This window comes from Physella acuta, unplaced genomic scaffold, assembly GCF_028476545.2.
Source record: "Physella acuta isolate Inbredline_101_S28 unplaced genomic scaffold, ASM2847654v3 ptg000596l, whole genome shotgun sequence".
Classification (NCBI taxonomy): domain Eukaryota; kingdom Metazoa; phylum Mollusca; class Gastropoda; family Physidae; genus Physella; species Physella acuta.
Window position 1 is genome coordinate 179,712 of NW_026732115.1, and position 23,422 is coordinate 203,133.

A 23,422-nucleotide genomic window follows, 5' to 3' on the forward strand; every position below is an offset into this window, starting at 1 on the left:
TTGACCATACAACTTGACCATACAACTTGACCATACAACTTGACCATACAACTTGACCATACAACTTGACCATACAACTTGACCATACAACTTGACTATACAACTTGACCATACAACTTGACCCTTCAACTTGACCATACAACTTGACCATACAACTTGACCATACAACTTGACCCTTCAACTTGACCATACAACTTGACCATACAACTTGACCATACAACTTGACCATACAACTTGACCATACAACTTGACCATACAACTTGACCATACAACTTGACTATACAACTTGACCATACAACTTGACCCTTCAACTTGACCATACAACTTGACCATACAACTTGACCATACAACTTGACCATACAACTTGACCATACAACTTGACCATACAACTTGACCATACAACTTGACCATACAACTTGACCATACAACTTGACCATACAACTTGACCATACAACTTGACCATACAACTTGACCATACAACTTGACCATACAACCTGACCATACAACCTGACCATACAACCTGACCATACAACCTGACCATACAACCTGACCATACCATCTGACCATACAACCTACCAAGACTGTATTACGATGTCTACACATTATGTTTAAGAAATCCTTTTGACTGTAACATTAAAGCAGACTTTAAGTCATTTAAAGCCATAGAAATGGGAGGTAATCCAATGTGAGGTAAATATGTTGTACCCCGACCTCAAGCAAGTGACTGTGTTGGCACTGCTGACCTTTAGGGGGTGTTTATGGAGTTAGTGCACGAGGTATGAGCGGCCAAGCTGGTTGGGGTGGGGGTGGAGGGGGGAGGGAGCAACAGAAGTGTTCAGACTGGCACAGATGTCAATTCCCGCTCTCTACAGACAAGCAGACGACCGGCATGTCAGATCTTACATAACACAATAGTCGGGGCTTAGCGCGCTGCAAGGTGTAGATCTTGTCAGGGGCAGATAAACACCACCTGTACATCAGGGCTGGTTATCTCCCTTTCATCCAAGTCTTCCATTCGACATTCTGTGAAGTTGTCTTCAAGTTTCAAAACTTTCTTTGTCCTGGTCTCGGTGGTTGTCTTCGGGTTGTCAAGTCTCTTTAGGTAGCCTATTGTCACAAATCTCAACCCGGACCATCATCCTGGTTGTGTGCGGGTTGTCAAGTCTCTTTAGGTTGCCTGTTGTCACATATCTCAACCCGGACGGCATCCTGGTTGTGTGCGGGTTGTCAAGTCTCTTTAGGTTGCCTGTTTTCACAAATCTCAACCCGGACCATCATCCTGGTTGTGTGCGGGTTGTCAAGTCTCTTTAGGTTGCCTGTTGTCACATATCTCAACCCCGGACCTTCATCCTGGTTGTGTGCGGGTTGTCAAGTCTCTTTAGGTTGCCTGTTTTCACAAATCTCAACCCCGGACCTTCATCCAGGTTGTCTTCGGGTTGTCAAGTCTCTTTAGGTTGCCTGTTTTCACAAATCTCAACCCCGGACCTTCATCCTGGTTGTCTTCGGGTTGTCAAGTCTCTTTAGGTTGCCTGTTGTCATAAATCTCAACCAAGGCCTTCACCCAAAATTTGTTGCATATTGTGGTTTTTTTTTAAATATTTTTAGTAGGGCGATCTATTATACAATGAGGCACTTATATCTGTGGCACTTGTATCTGATATATGTATCAAGTTCTAAAAATTTCGTATTAGTATATCAAACTATTTTTCTTGTTATGACCTTTATCAATTATAAAGCGTTAATAGAATACTCTCAGACTTTGATTAAACATTTCAAAAAACCTACACTCAACTTTGCTAGTATCAATAAACATCAAAAAACCTCACCCAACTCTGTCAAAAACCTGCATTCAACTCTATCAAAAAACCTACATTCAACTCTGTCAAAAAACCTATAGGCCTATTCAACTCTGTCAAAAAACCTATAGGCCTATTCAACTCTGTCAAAAAACCTACACTAAACTCTGTCCAAAAAATCTACACTCAACGCTGTCAAAAAACGTTTTTCAACCGGTGTGTTGTCATCTTGAACGGGAAAACCCGATTCTATAGATAGCCAGCCAGTCAGTCAACACAGGATTCCCACGGAACGGTTAAATATATATGAAGACCAGGTTAAAACAAATAAAGAACTCGAAGCTTACCCTCCAATGTTCCCACATTTTCTACTGCACGCTATTTCTACAGCATGAAAAGTGGGGCCACATCTAGTTTGATGTACCATAAAAAGTGGGACCACATCTGATTTGATGTACCATAAAAAGTGGGACCACATCTGATTTGATGTACCATAAAAAGTGGGGCCACATCTGATTTGATGTACCGTAAAAAGTGGGACCACATCTGGTTTGATGTACCATAAAAAGTGGGACCATGTCTAGTTTGATGTACCATAAAAAGTGGGGCCACGTCTAGTTTGATGTACCATAAAAAGTGGGGCCACGTCTGATTTGATGTACCATAAAAAGTGGGGCCACATCTGATTTGATGTACCATAAAAAGTGGGACCACATCTGATTTGATGTACCATAAAAAGTGGGGCCACATCTGATTTGATGTACCATAAAAAGTGGGGCCACATCTGATTTGATGTACCATAAAAAGTGGGACCATGTCTAGTTTGATGTACCATAAAAAGTGGGGCCACGTCTAGTTTGATGTACCATAAAAAGTGGGACCACATCTGGTTTGATGTACCATAAAAAGTGGGACCACATCTGATTTGATGTACCATAAAAAGTGGGACCACATCTGGTTTGATGTACCATAAAAAGTGGGACCACATCTGGTTTGATGTACCATAAAAAGTGGGGCCACATCAGGTTTGATGTACCATAAAAAGTGGGACCACATCTGATTTGATGTACCATAAAAAGTGGGACCACATCTGATTTGATGTACCATAAAAAGTGGGACCACATCTGATTTGATGTACCATAAAAAGTGGTACCACATCAGGTTTGATGTACCATAAAAAGTGGGGCCACATCTAGTTTGATGTACCATAAAAAGTGGGGCCACATCTAGTTTGATATACCATAAAAAGTGGGACCACATCTGATTTGATGTACCATAAAAAGTGGGACCACATCTGATTTGATGTACCATAAAAAGTGGTACCACATCAGGTTTGATGTACCATAAAAAGTGGGACCACATCTGATTTGATGTACCATAAAAAGTGGGGCCACATCAGGTTTGATGTACCATAAAAAGTGGGGCCACATCTGATTTGATGTACCATAAAAAGTGGGGCCACATCAGGTTTGATGTACCATAAAAAGTGGGACCACATCTGATTTGATGTACCATAAAAAGTGGGGCCACATCAGGTTTGATGTACCATAAAAAGTGGGGCCACATCTGATTTGATGTACCATAAAAAGTGGGGCCACATCAGGTTTGATGTACCATAAAAAGTGGGACCACATCTGATTTGATGTACCATAAAAAGTGGGGCCACATCAGGTTTGATGTACCATAAAAAGTGGGGCCACATCTGATTTGATGTACCATAAAAAGTGGGGCCACGTCTGATTTGATGTACCATAAAAAGTGGGGCCACATCTGATTTGATGTACCATAAAAAGTGGGGCCACATCTGATTTGATGTACCATAAAAAGTGGGGCCACATCTGATTTGATGTACCATAAAAAGTGGGGCCACATCTGATTTGATGTACCATAAAAAGTGGGGCCACATCTGATTTGACTTACCGTGAAAAATGGAGGCTATATCTGATTTGACGTTGCACAAAAAGTGGGTGCCACATCTACTTTTATTTACAACAGACTTTAGACAGCAAATGTTACACCTTTAACTCGTATTTTCTATAACATCATCGCTAACAAAATTTGTCAAGTGAGGAACCGTCCGACTAGTTCACGTTTTTAACGACCACCAAAATGTACGTCACAACGGGTTTCTATATTTAACTTCCCAGAAGCCATTCGGCTGTTCGAGTTTGTGTAGAGTGGACATTGTGGGCACCTCCTTCTCCATGGCACAAAGTAAAACAATTTTTTTTTTACTTCTCTTTAAAAGACGAGTACCAAAGTCCCCGACCACTGAGCACTCACATAGAGAAAGAGTCCGGATAGACCTTTCGGGGATTCTGGAATCCTCAAAGCCTTTCTCCACGTGTTTTGTGGCTTGCGGCCCCTGTCTCGTTGGCACGCATGTGCATTTCAAATGTCAAAAATCATTGTGAGTGAGGCATTGATCTATTTACTCAACCGACATTTGCCGTGTGCGCCTCGTTGTGGGCCTCGGGGAAAGAACGGGGGCGGCCTGTGTTAGGTGTTACCTCGTCCCTAACTACTTTCATAACTACCATTTTCCCTAACTATTCCCTAACTACCATCTATCCTAACTACGATCTTTCCTAACTACCATTTTCCATAACTACCGTCTTCCCTAACTACCGTCTTCCCTAACTAAAATCTTGTATATCTACCATCTTAAGTACCATCTACCCTAAATACCATCTCCTCTAACTACCATCTACCACAAACTCGCTGTGTGATGATTTTTACCTCAGTCCCTTACTGACCTACCATCTACAAGACTTTCCGTTAACTGTTCTCTCACTGACTTCAGTGATCCTAACTTGGCTCACCCCACCTCCTCACCCCACCTCCTCGCCCCACCTCCTCACCCAAACCTACCAACATTAACCACATTTACAAAAACCAGCTTGACCGCGTTTGTTTTAATCTTTTCAACCAGAAACTGTATTAGTAATTCTTACAACTTGTAGACTTTTAACTAGCTTTTTATTTCTGTAATCAAACAAAACCTCAGCCCATCTACCCTTTATCCGGTGTATTTCGTTTATTATTGTGTAAATATCCACGTCTCCCCCCCCCCCCCCCCTGCAGCAAACAACCAAATTTCTAAGACGGCATCGCAGAACCCAGGCAAGTTTGCGAACCTCGGGAAAATCTTGTCGTCACGTCAGGTCACGTGATACACCGGTATCGGTGTTGATATAAATTGTATGAATATCGACATCTTGTGTAAATTGCGCGGTATCGATCTGATAGTTAAACGTACGAGTAGTCTCGCTGCTCTTTTGTCCTAATCACGTTTCTATCTGATAAGTCCGCGCACTGAGACCAACTGCTGTAGTTTTCAACGCATTGCGGGGATATTAGTTACACTTGTGCTCTTCAGGAGCGTTTCTTGGAGAAGTTTGTTAAAAACTGGGATTACATGAGAGTTTTGTAACGATTAAAAAAGATGTCCACTATCCTATTATCCTAAGATATGGTATGACTTATGATGGGATGGGGTTAAGAATTATGAAATGAGTTCTCTAGTTTTGCTGATCACCAACTGACATGGAAGATGAACTGGATCTATCAGGTGAGTTGGGTTCATTAAAGAGTTTCGGATTTGTATTAATTGGGTTTATTGCGAAATTTCAGATTTGTATTAGGTTATTGCAGAATTACTGGGTTTTTAGAAGATTTTTTTGTTAAATTTGGTTTTTGTAATGTTACAATTTTTTATTTTTTTTTGTTAAATATAAGCATAATTAGATTTCAAGTTTATTTTTTAATTATTTAAATATTTAGTGTAGTTTAAAATGTATCCGTAACGTTACAATACAAATTTAGGTGTATAGTTCAATAAACTTAATAGTTTAACTATAAGTTTTAAGTTTTTTAAAGTAGTTCAATTTTGATGTTTTAATAAAAAATTCAATTAAAAAATAATTACATTGCAAACTAATTAAGCTTATACTTTTAGTGAGCAAATTTTATGTTTAAATAAAAAGGACATTTTTTTTTCTGCGAAAAAAAAGTTAAATAAACAAACAATAATAGGGACCTTAGGTTGCGCACCATAAGATGCCTTTGGTAGCATCCCTCCCTATATCTTCCTGTTAAATACTCTACCGTTGTAGTTGAGTAATGGGCGGGCGACCCTAAGACTTTGTGTGACAAATCAAAATGTCTTCCAGACTACTCCATGTTCGTAGATGGAAACATTAATGCCTCTGTCATTGTCTACAATAGTCTAGTAATTTTGATTGTGATTGTTGTGTATGACGTGTGTGCGATTAATGTGTGTGATTAATGTGTGTGATTATTGTGTGTTTTTTTAGTATGGTTGTGTCTATGATAGTTGTGTGTATGATTGTTGTGTGTATGATTGTTGTACATGATTGTTGTATGTAAGATTGATGTGTGTATGATTGTTGTACATGATTTTTGTACATGATTGTTGTATGTAAGATTGATGTGTGTATGATTGTTGTACATGATTGTTGTGCATGATTGTTGTGTATAAATGTAAAAGAAGATGAACACTGGAGACGAACAAATTATTGGTCCGCGTTATTCATCATCACTCTCCTCTAATTACTGCCGGCCTATTGTTGTCGCCACACACCATCACCATACCCCCCCCCCCCCACACACACACCACCCCATCACGCACACACTTCCTAGTCTACACAATTTTTGTCCAAAATAATGATAGCATTATTGCGTCATCATCGTTTCGTTTCAATTTAGTTTTATTATTTTAATTAATTCTAATTTTGGAACTTGTCCTTTTATAACTAATTAAAGTTACTGTTATATCTAATAACGAATTAAAATAATTAATTAAGACTACCATTAAAGCTCTATCTCCCTGAACGTGATAATTGTTTCTCCATCCCCTTGAGTGTAGCTGGATCTGACATGATCTAGTGGTCGTTGGTTCGAGACCAACCCAACCCAACTTCATTAGGGTGGTTTAAATAAATTGGTGGATCAGGTTTATAAATAAAAACGTGTAGGCCTACATACCGATGCTCATGGTTTAATAATTAAAAAAAAAAACGTATTACCAATCACCAGACATTATTTTTACCCAATTAAATATTTATTTTAAAAATAATCAGAACTTTAAATAATTAATTTAATTTTGGTTTTAAACATTTAGCATAGTCTTAACACCAAGTGTAGTTGCGACACTGGTGGACCTAGTGATTGTGGTTGTAGAAGTAAACTGTGGGCTGGTGGGCCTAGTTGTAAAAGTAAACTGTGGGCTGGTGGGCCTAGTTGTAAAAGTAAACTGTGGGCTGGTGGGCCTAGTTGTAAAAGTAAACTGTGGGCTGGTGGGCCTACTGTCGCAGTACTTGATTGTAGTTGTAAAAGTACAGCAGCTCCCTCTGTTGCCTAAACACTAGCTCTAAACTTAGCTCGTGCGCATGCGCAGACTCGTGTAAACATTGCCATATGGAAACACCTGAAACAGGCCCAGCCTCTCCCCGAGATTCACGTCATAAACACGTCTGTTGACTGCTACCCCTGCTACCCCTGCTACACCACTGTTGACTGCTACCCCTGCTACACCACTGTTGACTGCTACACCTGCTACCCCTGCTACACGCCTGTTGACTGCTACCCCTGCTACACCGCTGTTGACTGCTACCCCTGCTACCTATGCTAAACCACTGTTGACTGCTACCCCTGCTACACCACTGTTGACTGCTACCCCTGCTACACCACTGTTGACTGCTACCCCTGCTACCTATGCTAAACCACTGTTGACTGCTACCCCTGCTACACGCTTGTTGACTGCTACCCCTGCTACACCACTGTTGACTGCTACCCCTGCTACACGCTTGTTGACTGCTACCTCTGCTACACCACTGTTGACTGCTACCCCTGCTACACGCCTGTTGACTGCTACCAGTGCTACCTATGCTAAACCACTGTTGACTGCTACCCCTGCTACACGCTTGTTGACTGCTACCCCTGATACACCTCTGTTGACTGCTACCCCTGCTACACGCCTGTTGACTGCTACCCCTGCTACACCACTGTTGACTGCTACCCCTGCTACCTATGATACACCACTGTTGACTGCTACCCCTGCTACACGCATGTTGACTGCTACCTCTGCTACACCACTGTTGACTGCTACCACTGCTACACGCCTGTTGACTGTATTGAGACTATTTATAGAATTGGTGTAAACTGTGATGGCCGTCAAAAGATAAAGAAATAGTGACCAGGGGAAAACCTGCCCCACAATTCGAGTTGTGTACCTGCCCTATTTTTAATGTTCGGGAATTGAAGTTAGGGAGGGGGAGATTAATACGTTAGGGAGGGGGAGATTACTAGGATATGGAGGGGAGGTTACTACTTAATGGAGGGGTAGATTACTTACAAATAAAATCTACCAAAACAGTAACCATGACCAATACTTTCGCAAGTGTAAAATTATTTATAGAAATAAAGTAAATAGAGTAAAAATACCAACAACAAAAATGCAACTAATGTTTTTGTGAGAGCTATAGTAGTTAAAATTTAATTACTTTCAAAACTAGAATCACTGTTAAAATAGAAATTACTGTCAAAAATAGAATTGTTCTACTATTAATGCCTAAAAGTAGTAGATATAATTAAATTAAATTAAAACAAAAACTAAAAATACCGATTGTAAATATTTTATTTTTCCAGTCTTTTTATTTATTGGAAGAAGTCAGCGCCGCTGGGTCCGGCTGGGTCTACCCATGTTAATTTCTAACTGGTAAACTTGTTAAAATTGGCTTGATTAGAATACCTAACAGGTCCTAACACTGTTAATTTCTAATTGTATGACACAACTGGCATGATAATACGTAACACTGTTAAATACATAGTGTATCACTAAATCTGAGCACCATGTTTTTGTTTTGAAAAACTGTTTCTCGTCACGAGCGACAACTCTGGAACCAGTTTTCGCGCCTCCTGTAAATGACACACGCCCAACTTGAAACAGTACCCACCGGAAGCCAGTGCACAAAATGGCTTCCCCACATCCTCGACCGCCGGCCTGAGTTGCACGTCACTTCCGCTAGATGGCATTGCAGTCTCCTATGATCGCTAGTCTAAACAAACAACCCGTTGTGATGCATATACGAAGGCTACACACTCGAGGAAATTCCTTCACATAATCAGTTTCATGTGTCCTTGACGAATAAACCCAGAGGGTAGGTGCCCATACAAAATGTATTCAAAGACGTTTTTTTATTGAATTACTATTGTTCAGACGTTATAGGCTTGTATTATTTTTAATTATCGAACAACATTTGGAAATTGGCGATCTTAAAAATAAAATGTATAAGCTTAAAAAGAAAACATTTCTACATTTAAACTATTGTAAATAAAGTAAACAAAAACATTAAGATGTAAATGAAGCACCAACCTGTTTTAAGTGTGTGACCTATTTCTATTGCCTACTTCCTCTGTGGGTCATTACGTGAAAATTTCAAACTGCTAATCCCACGTCTGCTTCTCTCCTACTGGCACCAACGGTTCCGCGGAAAAAGTGCTTGTCCGTCACCCAGCAGAGTAAACGGCCTTGAAAGTCCAGGCTAGACTGGCTGACCTTTCCTCCCGATAACAAGTGACCTTACGCCAAGGTCTGCCGCTGTTCGAACCTGGTCATCCTATTCACGTATGTGTTTAAGTGTTTTGACCCCACCCCCGGTCCTGTGGGGAACTACAGCCTACTTCCCTGCCCCCTCTCGAACTTGAGCCTAGAAAGCATGCATGGGGTCCTGTGAATGCCTTTTTTATGTGCGTTTTCCCCTTCCCATTAGCCCGACTCATCGATGCACGTCAAGGTCACCACCAGCAAGACCACAGTTCGAAATTAGGTCCATTTTTCAAGGACTGTCCTGGTGTTTGTACTTGGCTGTAGGAAGTAGGTCACTGCCTGGTGAGCAGGTCCCGAACTTTAGCCACGGCTCACCTTAGGTGACGTCACACGTTACTATAACATCACGTCATACCTGGCTATAACATCACGTCACACCTTGCTATAACATCACGTCACACCTTACAATAACATCACCGTTTGATTGTTTTCTCTATAATCGAAACGCTATTTTGTGAAATAACACCAACAAAATGGTGAGATTAAACCCTAAGACTCTAGCATATGGGTTGCGCTAGGGATGGGGTGGGAAGGGGGGTATGAAGGGGGGGGGGGGGCTCTGCACGCCACCATACGAAAAATTCACTAAGTCGCTATTTAATTTTTTATTGGTGTGAGAAATGTGTATGTTTATAAAATTAAAATAAGTATAATCTATTATTGAACACTCGCTGCTAATTTAGATTTAATGTTAAAGGATAAAAGCGACACCGATTTCTCGAATTGTTTTTACATATACTTTTGATTTTTTTTTAAATAATGTTACGTTTAATATCATTGTCTTTACTGTTTATTTTTATGTGTATATCTTTCTAAAATTAATTAATTGTTTTATTTATTTTAACGTCCGATCCACGTTTAAAAACGACATCGTTTCTCAGAATAAATCACCCGCGAATTTTGCGGAAGGTCAAGGTGAGTCAGTTTCATACAATGGCATCCATTTAATCATGACATTGTTCACAATAAATTAAATTATACTAAAAAATAAATTTGATAGTTGCCTTTTTTCTAATTATTAAAACCGTGGGGGGTGGGGGTGCGAGCTATTTGTTTCTTTAAAAAAAAAAGGAGGGGTCGCCACCCGATGAAGTTTGAGAACCTGTGTTACGCTTCAAGAGACAATAGCCAGGACATGGTGAAACATGCCATTGCTTCTATCAGTGTAAGACAATCCACCTTCAAGTTGTTTTGTTTACACCGTGTATTGACAAAAAAGTTATAATTCTTCTCCTTAAAATGCGAACTATTTTATTTTACGCGTTAGTAATCAGAATCTGAGCTATATTTTTTTTATTAGATGAACCTTGCAGCTATTTTTACTTGACCGTCCTTATTTGTCATTGTGTGCGCTAATATTCCATTGTTTAAACTAGCTGAGTGTGAGAAGTCTACTGGTTTCTCTCTAGGCCCGTGTTTGGCCTGGTGTGCGCTAATATTCCATTGTTTAAACTAGCTGAGTGTGAGAAGTCTACTGGTTTCTCTCTAGGCCCGTGTTTGGCCTGGTGTGCGCTAATATTCCATTGTTTAAACTAGCTGAGTGTGAGAAGTCTACTGGTTTCTCTCTAGGCCCGTGTTTGGCCTGGTGTGCGCTAATATTCCATTGTTTAAACTAGCTGAGTGTGAGAAGTCTACTGGTTTCTCTCTAGGCCCGTGTTTGGCCTGGTGTGCGCTAATATTCCATTGTTTAAACTAGCTGAGTGTGAGAAGTCTACTGGTTTCTCTCTAGGCCCGTGTTTGGCCTGGTGTGCGCTAATATTCCATTGTTTAAACTAGCTGAGTGTGAGAAGTCTACTGGTTTCTCTCTAGGCCCGTGTTTGGCCTGGTGTGCGCTAATATTCCATTGTTTAAACTAGCTGAGTGTGAGAAGTCTACTGGTTTCTCTCTAGGCCCGTGTTTGGCCTGGTGTGCGCTAATATTCCATTGTTTAAACTAGCTGAGTGTGAGAAGTCTACTGGTTTCTCTCTAGGCCCGTGTTTGGCCTGGTGTGCGCTAATATTCCATTGTTTAAACTAGCTGAGTGTGAGAAGTCTACTGGTTTCTCTCTAGGCCCGTGTTTGGCCTGGTGTGCGCTAATATTCCATTGTTTAAACTAGCTGAGTGTGAGAAGTCTACTGGTTTCTCTCTAGGCCCGTGTTTGGCCTGGTGTGCGCTAATATCCCATTGTTTAAACTAGCTGAGTGTGAGAAGTCTACTGGTTTCTCTCTAGGCCCGTGTTTGGCCTGGTGTGCGCTAATATCCCATTGTTTAAACTAGCTGAGTGTGAGAAGTCTACTGGTTTCTCTCTAGGCCCGTGTTTGGCCTGGTGTGCGCTAATATCCCATTGTTTAAACTAGCTGAGTGTGAGAAGTCTACTGGTTTCTCTCTAGGCCCGTGTTTGGCCTGGTGTGCGCTAATATCCCATTGTTTAAACTAGCTGAGTGTGAGAAGTCTACTGGTTTCTCTCTAGGCCCGTGTTTGGCCTGGTGTGCGCTAATATCCCATTGTTTAAACTAGCTGAGTGTGAGAAGTCTACTGGTTTCTCTCTAGGCCCGTGTTTGGCCTGGTGTGCGCTAATATCCCATTGTTTAAACTAGCTGAGTGTGAGAAGTCTACTGGTTTCTCTCTAGGCCCGTGTTTGGCCTGGTGTGCGCTAATATCCCATTGTTTAAACTAGCTGAGTGTGAGAAGTCTACTGGTTTCTCTCTAGGCCCGTGTTTGGCCTGGTGTGCGCTAATATCCCATTGTTTAAACTAGCTGAGTGTGAGAAGTCTACTGGTTTCTCTCTAGGCCCGTGTTTGGCCTGGTGTGCGCTAATATTCCATTGTTTAAACTAGCTGAGTGTGAGAAGTCTACTGGTTTCTCTCTAGGCCCGTGTTTGGCCTGGTCTCCTATGTTTGCACACGATACCACGGCGCCCCAACCTGGCGCCGCCACATTCAAATTTAGCCCCAGAAATGTTGGTCACTTTCAGGTCGAGACACCCCCCCCCCCCATAATCCCGGGGGTCGTGTTTGCCTCTGTTGTCCAGCATCTTGACCAAGTTCAACTCTCCGAGCCCTGGGATGGTCCACAAATTAGGCCACGTACAAGGTTCTTTGGTTTCAAAAATTTCAAAACAAAAATGTCTTTGTCACGAAAACAAAACATATCCATTTGCTTAATCTTTCTTAAGTTGGCAGCAACGATTTAGTCAAGCTCTGGCGGTGGGATAAAAACTTTTACGTGGGGGGGGGGGGGGGGGGGGGGGGGGAAGAAGGATCGATTTCTAGAAAGAATTATTTTATTTTATTTTTTAAATTTAAAACAAAAAATTAAAGTAGTTTTTATTGACAAGTGTGGTATGGGAACGATCAACAATTGGGCCGTTTTATACGTGTTAGTTATCAGAGCATCAAGTTATTAATGGGCCGTTTTATACGTGTTAGTTATCAGAGCATCAAGTTATTAGACCTAGCCATAGCCTGTATTACCTGTAAACACACCCCCAAAGCAACACCCAAAACAACACCCCCCAAGCAACACCCCCAAAATAACACCCCCCAAACAACACCCAAAACAACACCCCCAAAATAACACCCCCAAACCAACACCCAAAACAACACACCCAAAACAACACCCCCAAAACAACACCCCCAAAACAACACCCCCAAAACAACACCCCAGAAAAGGTAGCATATGTGTAACAAGAGATTCACATTATGCCGTCGTTGGCCATGATTCAGGAAGATGTGGTTCATTCAGTCTTTGGCCACCCTCCCAACCCAGCTTTGGCCATGTAGCACCCAGTCTTTGGCCACTCTACCACCCAGTCTTTTGCCACATACCCCCCATCCTTTGGCCACTCCTCCAGGAGTATCCAGACGAGCCAAACGGCCCACCACATGCTATCATTAAGACCGTAACTCCTGTTTACACGAACACTCTTTTATCTATATTTTAACTATCAAATGTACACTGAGATCTATCTCACTAGTCTGGGCTTTGTTTCGTGGTTTATCTCACCGTGTATTGTTAGAACCATGAGATAAACGTTTTAAAGTTATTTTTATCGTATTTATTCTTACACCTAACCAAGTTAGAGAGATGGTAAAAATAAAACACTGAATCTGGACTGAGAAAAATTCGGCCATAGATGTGTTCATGGGAAGTTTGTCTGCCGTCTAGATGTGTTCATGGGAAGTTTGTCTGCCGTCTAGATGTGTTCATGGGAAGTTTGTCTGCCGTCTAGATGTGTTCATGGGAAGTTTGTCTGCCGTCTAGATGTGTTCATGGGAAGTTTGTCTGCCGTCTAGATGTGTTCATGGGAAGTTTGTCTGCCGTCTAGATGTGTTCATGGGAAGTTTGTCTGCCGTCTAGATGTGTTCATGGGAAGTTTGTCTGCCGTCTAGATGTGTTCATGTGAAGTTTGTCTGTCGTCTAATGTATGAGGAAGTCTTGGTTTAGTTGCAGATTTTACCTTACTGGCGAAGTGAGGACTTTGTTGCCTTGTATGCCATATAAAGCTTGTATTACCCGATCATATACGACCACACACACACACACACACACACACACACACACACACACACACACACACACACACACACACACACACACAATATCCACACACAACTCACCTACCCCCCCCCCCCCTCCCCCACTGTACCCTCACTCACACCCCACCTGCACGTGCTCTGGATGGCCGACATATTTCCTAAGTGAGCTCTGTTTGACCATGCGTGCTGGCCGGCAGACGTTAGATCATTATTGCTCGGACATGTCCCGCACCAACAAGGGCGTGTCAACATCAGTGCCGGCTCCCTGCCGGCCGCTTGCCGGTCAGCCATTGTGACCGGCGACAAGACGACTAGGAAAATGTTTGTTGTTGGTCTGTTGGCGCCCATATCTCGGTGACATGCGCACTGGACAGGAAGAAATAGATGGGAACATTTCAGGCACTTACTTGTAACGCCTCGGACTGTTCTTTTTTTTTTTGTGTGTCTTAAGATCAAGGCATTGGTGTGAATGGAGAGCGGAATAAATGACACAGAAAAAAGTCACAGAAAAAAAAAAATGTCACAGAAAAAAAAAAATGTCACAGAAAAAGTCACTTAAAAAATGTCACAGAATTCGCTTTAAAAAGTCTCAGAAAAAAAGTCACAAAATAAAAAAAATCACCTGAAGAAATTCACAGATATAAAGTAATGAGAAAGTGACTGCGGTTTTTTTTTGTTTTTTTTTTGTTTTTTTTATGAATTAATTTTTTAGAGGCTTTGGGAATTTTTCATTTTTTTTCTTTCCACTTAAAATATAAACAACCTCCTATTTTTAGATCAATTTTATTTTACAAAACGTTATAAACATGCTCGTGGTATCAGCTAGAATGACACACTACACAATATTTGACACACTACACAATATTTGACACACTACACAATATTTGACACACTACACAATATTTGACACACTACACAATATTTGACACACTACACAATATTTGACACACTACACAATATTTGACACACTACACAATATTTGACACACTACACAATATTTGACACACTACACAATATTTGACACACTACACAATATTTGACACACTACACAATATTTGACACACTACACAATATTTGACACACTACACAATATTTGACACACTACACAATATTTGACACACTACACAATATTTGACACACTACACAATATTTGACACACTACACAATATTTGACACACTACACAATATTTGACACACTACACAATATTTGACACACTACACAATATTTGACACACTACACAATATTTGACACACTACACAATATTTGACACACTCCACAATATTTGACACACTACACAATATTTGACACACTACACAATATTTGACACACTACACAATATTTGACACACTACACAATATTTGACACACTACACAATATTTGACACACTCCACAATATTTGGCACACTACACAATATTTGACACACTCCACAATATTTGACATTCTCAACTCATTGAATTTGTTGACACACAACAGCTACATCAGTCCTTGATGCCCTACAGGTGATGATTCATCACACACTAGCATCTTAACACTAATCCTTTATTCATCCAAAGTAATGACACCCCCCCCCCCCCAGTGTAAAGTAATGACACCCCTCCCAATGTATAACAACGACAGCACTGCCCAATATAAAGCAATGACCCCCCCCCCTACCATTGTAAAACGATACCCCCATGGTATACTAAGAATGCCGTGCTCCATGTTCCAACAACTACAGCGTCTAATGATATTGAATTAGTAACTCAATGATTTCCTTATTTTCTTCATCAATAATTCACACTGATGTTGGAGTAGTTTTATAGATCAGGGACATTGACAAAAGCTTGTAGTAGGTGGTAGCAGCGACATGACGCTGTGTGACAGCAGTGACATAAGATGGTAGCAGTGACATGAGATGGTAGCAGTGACATGAGATGGTAGCAGTGACATGAGATGGTAGCAGTGACATGAGATGGTAGCAGTGACATGAGATGGTAGCAGTGACATGAGATGGTAGCAGTGACATGAGATGGTAGCAGTGACATGAGATGGTAGCAGTGACATGAGATGGTAGCAGTGACATGAGATGGTAGCAGTGACATGAGATGGTAGCAGTGACATGAGATGGTAGCAGTGACATGAGATGGTAGCAGTGACATGAGATGGTAGCAGTGACATGAGATGGTAGCAGTGACATGAGATGGTAGCAGTGACATGAGATGGTAGCAGCGACATGAGATGGTAGCAGCGACATGAGATGGTAGCAGTGACATTAGATGGTAGCAGTGACATGAGATGGTAGCAGTGACATGAGATGGTAGCAGTGACATGAGATGGTAGCAGTGACATGAGATGGTAGCAGTGACATTAGATGGTAGCAGTGACATGAGATGGTAGCAGTGACATGAGATGGTAGCAGTGACATTAGATGGTAGCAGTGACATGACGCTGTATGTGACAGCAATGGCATACTTAGACATGTGGCATCAGTTCCTCATTACCTAACGCTTCTACCCATGAACTCACCTAAAGAAAAAAAAACTCATTTTTGGGAATGTGGGGGGGGGGGGGGAGTAGAGTACACAATTCCATAATTAAAGATTGTACGGTTAAACTTTTATTGCAGGTATTTGAGTGTTAGGTGTGATTCTTACCTTGAGTTTTTTTTTTAATCCTTTTTTTTAAAAATTGCAAACAAAATTACTAGAATTTAGCGAAAATATTGCAGTTAATTTGAATACTTCAGTTAATATAAAGTTTTTTTCTTAATTGTTAGGTATGTTAGTTAAAAAAAAAAACTTTAGCTGATAAATTATTGCCGTTATCGTTTTCAATTGTTGCCGTTATCGTTTTCAATTGTTGCCGTTATCGTTTTCAATTGTTGCCGTTATCGTTTTCAATATTTGCCGTTATCGTTTTCAATTGTTGCCGTTATCGTTTTCAATTGTTGCCGTTATTGTTTTCAATTGTTGCCGTTATCGTTTTCAATTGTTGCCGTTATCGTTTTCAAATATTTGTGTATGAAATGGTGGTCGGCAGAGTATGAAGGTCGTGTTAGTTTGTTTTGTTTTTTTATAAATAAACAACTACATAATCACGTCGTATCCAACCCATGGACTACACAATACGTGTTTGAGATCCATTGTTCTAGTTCATGTTTCTGTACCCATAAGTTTTGATATCCACTGTGTATAGGGTCTAGTTTCCTTCTCGATACGTTTTGAGATCCACTGTGTGTAGAGTTTCCTTCTCGATACGTTTTGAGATCCACTGTGTGTAGAGTTTCCTTCTCGATACGTTTTGAGATCCACTGTGTGTAGAGTTTCCTTCTCGATACGTTTTGAGATCCACTGTGTGTAGAGTTTCCTTCTCCATACGTTTTGAGATCCACTGTGTGTAGAGTTTCCTTCTCCATTAGTCTGTAAGGTGACCTTCTAAAAGCTGGATCCTGTTGGGTTCCTACTCGGTTTTGGTTTGCTTCTTCTTTCTAGTTGTGGTAGTTGTAACTATCTGGTAGTTACACGGTCATTAGAGGTATATGGTAGTTACAGGTGTATGGTAGTTACAGGTATCACGTAGTTGCGAGGTAGGTAGTTATGGGTTTGTACTCGAGTGTGTCGTTTCATTACAGCTGAGATTTACGTATCTGTGTGTATGTATGAATGTATGTGTGTAATTTACTAGAGTAGGCCAATGTCTAAATATTATGCAATTTTTTATTATTGTTACCAATACTTTATGATTACCTGGCTAAAACTATGCTACAATGAAATGGTTAAGTGGTTAAAATGGTTAAATCTACCCGCACTAACCCCGGATAACCAGTCTACTGACTAAATGATCAGCCTGCTCGTTGCGCCCACTAGCATGAGACAGTTTACAATAATTATTTCCCCTCCGCATTTTATCGATTAAGAGTTATCTTTCTTTTGTTTACATACATGAAATATTGACGTTCCACCGGTCCCGCTTTTCATATCGTGTGTTTGCGCATGCCCACTGTAAATGTACGCGTATCACATCGCAATGTGAAAATGACGTCATTGTTGAACTTTTTTCTGCGTACTTGCCTAATAAGAACCCGCATTTTGTTATTTTAATGGTAAAAATCCGTTTACTTGGTAAACATATCAGAATAATAAGAAATATAATTACGAAAGATAGAATGTTATAAAAAAGAAGATTCTATGTTGCATTAAAGTTTAGGTTAAATCTAAATCTGCTGCTGTATTTTATGCACCATAGTCACACCACGTGGTGTAGGCGTGTTGCCGAGTATAGGTCCATGTAATCCAGCATTAACTTCAGTCTAGACCATACCATTACATTTAGCCGTTAACTACAATATTTGTTTAGTATTTTAAAAACTTCTGTTGTCACATTGGTGCAGTTAAATCTGACCAATCACTGACTAGTTAGGACAAAAGTATTTATAGACGTGTCTGCGTTTGTTCATGTTGCTGTTGAAAATTAGTCTTAAACTTTTGCCGTCTGACACAATTCTGCTGGGCCGGACTATTTCCGGATAGATCAAGGTATAATCGGACATTACCTGACGGACTAACCTGCGATGACCATCACCTTTCAGCAGACGAGATTCTAATGACAGCCCCCTGTTCTGGAGTGACGGAAGCGCTTGTCGCTAAATTCCGCCCCCCACCCCCCCCCCCCCCCCTCTTCCATTTTTCCTGTGGCGCAACAGACGAGAAAGCATCTTGCTCGCCTCCCATCCAGCAGACGTGAGGCCTGACAGACGATTACCGCGCGAAATTTGGGGAATCAAATCTGTGAGCGTTTAGGATAAATACAGTTAGAACACCTTCCATGGATTAAGTGCATTTTAGACTTCATTATCGGATAAAGTACATGATCATTAACGCTAAATGATAAAGTACATGATAATTAACGTTTAATGATAAAGTACATGCTAAATTATGTTTAATGATCAAGTACATACTAATTAACGTTTAATGATAAAGTACACGCTAAATGATGTTTAATGATCAAGTACATACTAATTAACGTTTAATGATAAAGTACAATATAATTAACGTTTAATGATAAAGTACATAATAATTAACTTTTAATGATCATGGATGCAGAATGAAATTTTAGATATAAAGGATGATGTGCATCATTTAAGACATTCACGGGTGAATTACGTTTTAGACATTCAAGGATGAATTACGTTTTAGACATTCACGGATGAAGTGCGACATTTTTGACAACATTCAGGGATGAATTATAACATTTTTAACACAATTCAAGGATGAATTACAAAATTTTCTTTACACCATTCACGGATAAAAAACGAAATTAATTTCTACACCATTTACGGGTGAATTACAAAATTTTTGACACGATTCACGGATGAATTAAGAAATGTTTGACACCATATACGGATGAAATACGAATTTTTTTATACGATTCATGGATGAAGTACAACATTTCTGACTCGATTTACTGATGAATTACAACATTTCTAACACCACGTATGAATTACAAAAATTCTAACACCACGGATGAATTACAAAATTTTTAACACCACGGATAAATTACAAAATTTTTAACACCACGGATGAAGTACGACAGTTTTAACATGAACATGTGTAAGTACACGCTCGCTATCAGCTGATCTAGAGCTGGTCGCTAGCTCCACCCCCTTTTTGAGCTGGCTGCTAGCTCCACCCCCATCTAGAGCTGGCTGCTAGCTCCACCCCCATCTAGAGCTGGCTGCTAGCTCCACCCCCATCTAGAGCTGGCTGCTAGCTCCACCCCCATTGATAATCCTATCAATGTCAATGAATCTTTTGAAAATGGTTACTTGCATATTTTATGTAAAATGTTCATGTTCATTTCTTCTAGAACATTAGGGTCCCCTACGTCATTTACTATGTAATCAACTATAGTCTAGAGATAATCGCTCATTTTTCAGAATGCATCTTAGAATTGACTTTTACATTATGACATGAATTATATGATAAGAAAAGTTCCAAATTCGTTTAACGTTTATTTGAAAATAAAATCATCAAATTTAACAATATTACCAGTATTATTATCCTTAGGTGCATAGTTATTGCAGATATTATTAACGTCAAATACATAGATATTGCAAATATTATTAACCGAAATATATCAATATAAAAATTATTATTAAACACAAATCTATCAGTATTGCAAATAATTATTTATCTTAAATACATCAATTTTTCAAATATTATTTACTTACCGCAAATATATCATTAGCTTTAATTACATAAAAAATCGCAAATATTAACCTAAAAAATATCCGTATTTCATATTCTGGAAACCTTAAATGCTCCAAGATGCAAAATATCTTAACCACAAATACATCGACTGCGATACGTTAATATACATTAAAAATTTTATGATATTAGATTTGTGATAAATCCGACAAAAATATTTGTTAAAATTAATTGGGGGAAAACATTTTAATTACAATCTTTTATAAAATAAAGCAGTTGCAGGAAATATTTAATGCATCAGTATTTCATAAACGAAAAAGAAAAGCGTGGATTGCTTATTAAACTCTAGTAAAAGGTATTCCATTATTATAACGTTTTTTTTAAAAATTATTTTGAATACTTAAAAATTAATATAAAAGAATTGCTAGCTAAAACTAATTGCGCACCAAATGAACGGAAAGTAATTAATTCTTAAACCAACTTATTAGATCACATGACATTGTACTCGGGTCTTGACCTAGGCACCGTTATGAAAGAAATCAAAGCCCGGCACAAAATGTATATAAATATATATATATACATATATATATATATATATATATATATATATATATATATATATATATATATATATATATGTATATATATATATATATATATATATATATATATATATATATATATATATATATATATATATATATATATATATATATATATATATATATATATATATATATATATATATATATATATATATATATTTATTTATTTATTTATTTATTTATTTATTTATATAGCCACTAAACTTGACATTTTCTCTACGTATAGGCTCAAACTTTTTGTCAAAACTCTTATATAACCCCTAGACTTGACATTTTCTCTGCATAAAAACACTAAACTTGACATTTTCTCTCTATAGAGCCACTAGACTTGTCATTTTCTCTCTATAGAGTCATAGAGCAACTACACTTTCTATACTACATAGCCACTAAACTTGATATTTTTCTCTCTACATAGCCACTAAACTTGACATTTTCTCTCTACATAGCCACTAAACTTGACATTTTCCCTATACATAGCCACTAAACTTGACATTTTCTCTATACATAGCCACTAAACGATATTTTCCTCTCTAGGAACACACCCCCACCCCCACATCCGCGGGTGTTGGCCAATGTTTACCGCCCCGCCCCCAGGTATCCCCTGTTTTAGAGCAAGTTTTTGCTTTGTGTTTGGGGCAAGTAGAAAACTTGTCTACAGCGGTGTAAATACAACGGCGCAGGTTCCCTCCCTTTAGAGGCGCCCTGGCTTATTTCCCTTCGGGGATCAAACCCTTTTTGTCGATTCAATTAGGAACGTTTACGCTAGTTCGTGTATACAAAAGCTCAGTTGTAATTATCTAACTTTCACGTGCACAGACCTGATGCACATCCTGTTTGACCGTCGGGAGTCACAGAACTCATCATTGCTCATCTTGTCCAGTTCATGGTCAGTCTCTCTAGGTGGTCAGTCTCTTTAGGTGGTCAGTCTCTCTAGGTGGTCAGTCTCTTTAGGTGGTCAGTCTTTCTAGGTGGTCAGTCTCTCTAGGTGGTCAGTCTCTCTAGGTGGTCAGTCTCTTTAGGTGGTCATGGCTGATCAGTCTTTGTAGGTGGTGAGTGGAGGTGGTTTTATGATAGCTTAAAATATATTTCAAAGTGTGTGCGTTTAACAAAGTTATTTGGAGCAGCTAAGAGCCAATCAGTAAAACGTTGAATCGATGAATGAACTATGTTCATTGATAACAGCAGATTGGAAATTTTACTAGTACAGTAGCTATATTTAGTAACAACTGCGTTTAAATTTAGCAACGGTTCAAGAATTCAGATTGTGGGTCAGATGTTTTTCATATTCTTCATAACTTTCATGCGATACTATGCATTACTTATTCAATGAGCTTGTAAAACGATATTCCTTTTTAGCGCAATTTCCATACTGACAATTGCGATTATTAACTCGTCAAGGATGGATGTGTGTCCGATGTGTGTCCGCAGCTTTAAGTCGTATCTCCTCCTCAACGAAGCAATATCGAGGACTAGTTCCAAAAGCAAATATGTTAAGCAAGTTCCGAGGATGATTGTGGACCAAAAAACTTCCCGGAATTCCTTCCTGAATTTCCCGGAAAAGCCAAAAAAACCTCGAAAAATGCAGTTTTTGGCCCATATCTCGGCAACTAGACCACTTAGCGACTTGAAACATTTACCAATCGATTCCTGCCATAATTTAGACCAATATTGCCGAAGAAAGTTTTCAAAAATATCCTTTCGTTTGGTCACAAAAAATTAATTAAGGAAATTGCGCTTAAATTGTCACTAGACTTTTTATTAACTTGTTTTTTCTATATCAAAATAAATTACTATAAAATAATTTTTTTTAATGTCTAGTATTTAGTCAACTTTATTGAACGTCTCGTATTTGGTTAATTTTTTGGGCCAACTTTATTAAACATCTAGTATAGGGTCAAGTTTATTAAACGTCTAGTATTGAATTAAGTTTATTAAAGTCTAATATTGCTTCAAGTTTACTAAACTTCTAGTATTAAATCAAGTTTATTAAATTCTAATATTGCGTCAAGTTTATTAAACGTCTAGCATTAATAAAACATGTCTACTCTTTGGTTATCTTTTTCTTTTAAAAAAAAACTGTTTTTTTTTGTTTTGTTTTTTAGAAATTGTTGTAGATGTAATGAGGAGTTGTGAGAACTTGTTGTAGATGTAGTGAGTTGTGAGAACTTGTTGTAGATGTAATGACGAGTTGGGAGAACTTGTTGTAGATGTAATGACGAGTTGTGAGAAACTGTTGTAGATGTAATGACGAGTTGTGAGAACTTGTTGTAGATGTAATGACGAGTTGTGAGAACTTGTTGTAGATTAATGTCGAGTTGGAGCGGAAATTGTCAGCCAGCGATAATATAAGCTGTTCACACTATATCGACGGCTCGTGCCAGACAGGTGATAGCCGTATTGGATATCCGAATGTGTCGGCCTTTCAGCTGTAAGATGGCGGGGATGGGATGATCAATATCAACAGATTTATCGGCTGTTGATCTACGTGAGAAGGCGATAATCTGACCATCAGATCAGCTTTCATTGAGTCGATAAAGACGATGGCTAAACCAAAGAACAGAGACATTGAAAGCGCTCTGTAATATTTAGTCATTAAAATTCTAGGAGACAACATGAAACGTTTCTGTAAAGAATGCCAAAATGTGTTCTGTCATCAACAAATGCTCATCCGTTTCTTACTTTGCGAT

The 23,422-nt window shown here is 39.2% G+C and overlaps 1 protein-coding gene across 4 annotated transcripts in view; it reads left to right on the forward strand.

Moving 5' to 3' along the window:
- LOC131947508 (uncharacterized) overlaps window positions 1-23,422 on the forward strand; it is a 60,617-nt gene that overhangs the window by 16,799 nt on the left and 20,396 nt on the right. The gene's annotated exons all lie outside the window — the stretch shown is intronic.